Source organism: Micropterus salmoides, unplaced genomic scaffold, assembly GCF_014851395.1.
Source record: "Micropterus salmoides isolate LMB-PRFRI ecotype aquatic unplaced genomic scaffold, ASM1485139v1 Ms_hic_scaffold_3242, whole genome shotgun sequence".
NCBI lineage: Eukaryota > Metazoa > Chordata > Actinopteri > Centrarchiformes > Centrarchidae > Micropterus > Micropterus salmoides.
The window spans coordinates 2324-6533 of NW_024042532.1; the positions used below are offsets into that span (position 1 = coordinate 2324).

The 4210-nt window shown below is 36.6% G+C and overlaps 1 long non-coding RNA gene across 1 annotated transcript; it reads left to right on the forward strand.

Moving 5' to 3' along the window:
• Positions 1–389: 389 nt before the first annotated feature.
• LOC119884169 lies at positions 390–1460 on the forward strand. Its single transcript, XR_005440950.1, has 2 exons — positions 390–559; positions 651–1460. It is a non-coding gene; the product is annotated as an uncharacterized LOC119884169 (long non-coding RNA).
• The last annotated feature ends 2750 nt before the right edge of the window (positions 1461–4210 follow it).

Sequence of the window (4210 nt, forward strand, 5' to 3'; positions counted from 1 at the left end):
ATGGATCTTTTTCAGTACCAACCTGTTGACAAACACCCAAGACACCAACAGCTCCGTCAACATGCAGATGAAAACAGGGAGATGACTGCAGCTGGAGCTTAATCAACAATCAACTTCATTTTAATTAGTTTGGATGTTGTAATGTTCAGCTCAGAGGTCATGTGATCGGTTTCATAAAATCCTCTTTCTATATTTATTCTTTCTGAGTTTCATTATTACTTTATTCCCGTATGCATCTGTTTCCTTGTGTAACACTTCTGCTAAGTAGGGTTTTGAATTGTAATCGAGTATTTGTGCACATTGTTTTGGTTTCGAAATGACAATCACCTCCTCTCCCGGCCGCCCCCACCGTCAGCTCGGTGACGTCACCGGGTAGTTTAAAGCAGCCGCCTGTCGGTGACGGTGAGTCTGCGGATCAGTCAGCATGATGAGCGCGAGGACGCTGCGGCAGCTCGCGACGCTTTCCAGGCGGAGCCTTCAGCATCATCATCATCATTATCATCATAATCACCAGGAGAGGTCCGTGGGGATCATCGGGGCCCCTTTCTCCAAGGGACAGGTGAGGGCACGAGACGCGGTTCACCTGTGTGTGTTTGTGTGTGTGTGTGTGTGCGCGCGCTGCCGTCACAGCTGTACTTCTTCTTCTGCAGCCTCGAGGCGGAGTGGAGGGAGGACCGGACCAGATCCGAGCTGCGGGGCTGCTGCACAAACTGCAGGAGCAAGGTGAGTAAAATACTCTGTTACAGCCGCTGCATTTACTCTGAAGTAAAAAGTACACAAGTATTCTCAGCTTCATGTAGGCTAGTTAAAGTATCAGCAGTAAAAGTCGCTTACCAGTACTGCAGAGTGCAAATACTGCATTTAACATTATATTATTTAATAATGTAAATATTGTACATATCATTTTTATATTGATACTCTTTATATATTTATTTATCTTCCTACTTTTAAATTTCTGTTGATGAGCAACTGCGACAAAAAGATTTGATTTCCCCTCAGGGATCATCATGTATTATGAGCTTGTATTTAAAGTATCAGCAGTGAAAGTACACAAGTATTTTCTACTTCATGTAGTTAAAATATCTTTAGTAAAAGTACACATGTATTATGAGCTTGTATTTAAAGTATCAGCAGTAAAAGTACACATGTATTATGAGCTTGTATTTAAAGTATCAGCAGTGAAAGTACACAAGTATTTTCTACTTCATGTAGTTAAAATATCTTTAGTAAAAGTACACATGTATTATGAGCTTGTATTTAAAGTATCAGCAGTAAAAGTACACATGTATTATGAGCTTGTATTTAAAGTATCAGCAGTAAAAGTACACAAACACATAAATGTTATTACATTTAAATGAATAACATTTCATTTTAAAATGAAAACAGACTGTTTGTTTATCGTTCCTGTTATTTATCTGTAAGAAAACAGTTTTAAAAAATAAACTTTTAAATTATAAAAATGTGTAAAAATATTTAAAATAATTGTTCACAGTGTCGATGTCTTCACTCAACTTTATTAGCAATCAGTGCTGCGACACGACGTTAATCTGAGGAGACTGACGTGCGTGTGTGTGTGTGTGTGTGTGGGTGTGTGTGTGTGTGTGTGTGTGTGTGTCTGTGTGCGTGTGTCTGTGTGGGTGTGTCTGTGTGTGTGTCTGTGTGTGTGTGTGTGTGTGTGTGTGTGTGTGTGTGTGTGTGTCTGTGTGTGTGTGTCTGTGTGTGTGTCTGTGGGGTGTGTCTGTGTGTGGTCTGTGTGTGTGTGTGTGGGTGTGTGGGTGTGGGTGTGTGTGTGTGTGTGGTGTGCGTGTGTGTGTGTGTGTCTGTGTGTGTGTGTGTGTGTCTGTGTGCACTTACCAACCTATCTAACAGTGGACCTCGACGTCGTTACACACACACTAAGAGGGGACTTAAAAGTGAAAGTATCAGCAGTAAAAGTACACAAGTATTTTCTACTTCATGTAGTTAAAATATCTTTAGTAAAAGTACACATGTATTATGAGCTTGTATTTAAAGTATCAGCAGTAAAAGTACACATGTATTATGAGCTTGTATTTAAAGTATCAGCAGTAAAAGTACACAAACACATAATGTTATTACATTTAATGAATAACATTTCATTTTAAATGAAACAGACTGTTTGTTTATCGTTCCTGTTATTTATCTGTAAGAAAACAGTTTTAAAAAATAAACTTTTAAATTATAAAATGTGTAAAAATATTTAAAATAATTGTTCCAGTGTCGATGTCTTCACTCAACTTTATTAGCATCAGTGCTGCGACACGACGTTAATCTGAGGAGACTGACGTGCGTGTGTGTGTGTGTGTGTCTGTGTGTGTGTCTGTGTGTGTGTGTGTTGTGTCTGTGTGGTGTGTCTGTGTGCGTGTCTGTGTGTGTGTGCACTTACCAACCTATCTAACAGTGGACCTCGACGTCGTTACACACCCACTAAGAGGGGACTAAAAAGTGAACAGGGGACATTTTTTAGGTCCCCTGTTGGACATGCTTTAAATCATGCTAAAATCATGTCTAAAACCATCTGGTAATTTTTTAAACTATTGTCAAGAGGGGACCTGCAGGTGTGTGAGTGTTTAAGTCCATACTCAGCAGTGCCTCTAGTGGATCAAGCAAAGATTTTAACGACTCATTCACACACGTCGTTCTTAACACTCCCCTATAGAGTGAATGGCTTGCAGCCCCAGGGAGTCTATCAGACTGTAGAGGGGCTATTATACAAGCTACTCAGTAAAGAAAGCTGTCACTTGAAACACAATTTCTTAATTTTTCTAACAAAATATACAGGCTGAGTTTTAGTCGATGTCTTGGTGTTTAAGATCAACATGTATTAAAATACAGGGCTACACTGAAGGCCTGGAGAATTTTAGATTCTAAATAAGGGAACAAAAATAGAAAAACAGCCAGGGTAGAATTATAAATAAAATGGACAGTATAAAGATACTTTTATGGTTTTAATTCATTATAAAAAATGAATGAATTAATAAAAAATTATTTGACATTTGTTATCTAGAGATTTTAACTTGTTCAGTCGCAAAATACTAACCTGACCAGATTTCACAAGCACTGGACATCAATACTTCCCCCCCCATTATATTTGTGTGCTTAGTCTACACTTAAAGATATGCATTTCATTTATTGATTTGAATTACAGAAAAAGGGACCACATTGTACTGTGTGGAACGACAGGAGTCCACTGTTCGCTTGTAGATGATGACACAAGTTCCCTCTTAGATAGCATGGAGCGATAATCACACTCCAACTTGTGTGAAATAATAAATAAGCAAATTTAATCGTACTTTTGAGACAAAATAAACTAACTAAATAGTCTCTTTATTTTCTATACATTCTTTTGAAACAAAATATAAAGGCTGAGTTTTAGTGGATGTCTTGTGTTTTAAGATCAACATGTATTAAAATAAAGGGCTACACTGAAGGCCAGGAGAGTAAAATGAATTGTAGATTCTAAAAACCGGAACAAAAATAGAAAAACAACCAGGGTAGAATTAGAAATAAAATGGTCAGTATAAAGATACTTTCTTTACAGTTTTAATTAATTATAAAAAAATGTATTAATTAATAAAAAATATTTGACATTTGACATCTAGAGCTTTAAACTTGTTCTGTCCCAAAATACTAACCTGGCCAGCTTTCACAAGCACTGGACATCAATAATTTTTCATTATATTTGTGTGCTTAGTCTACACTTAAGATATGCATTTCATTTATTGATTTGAATTACAGAAAAAGGGACCACACTTGTACTGTGTGGAACGACAGGAGTCCACTGTTCGCTTGTAGATGATGACACAAGTTCCCTCTTAGATAGCATGGAGCGATAATCACACTCCAACTTGTGTGAAAATAATAAATAAGCAAATTTAATCATACTTTTGAGACAAAATAAACTAACTAAATAGTCTCTTTATTTTCTATACATTCTTTTAAAAAAATATAAAGGCTGAGTTTAGTGGATGTCTTGTGTTTTAAGATCAACATGTATTAAAATAAAGGGCTACACTGAAGGCCTGGAGAGTAAAATGGATTTTAGATTCCAAAAAAAGGAACAAAAATAGAAAAACAACCAGAGTTGAATTAAATTAAATGATTAGAGGTAAGATACTTTCTATTCAGTTTTAATTAATTGTTAAAAAGTATTTCACATCAGACTTTGACTACAGCTTTAAACTTGTTCAGT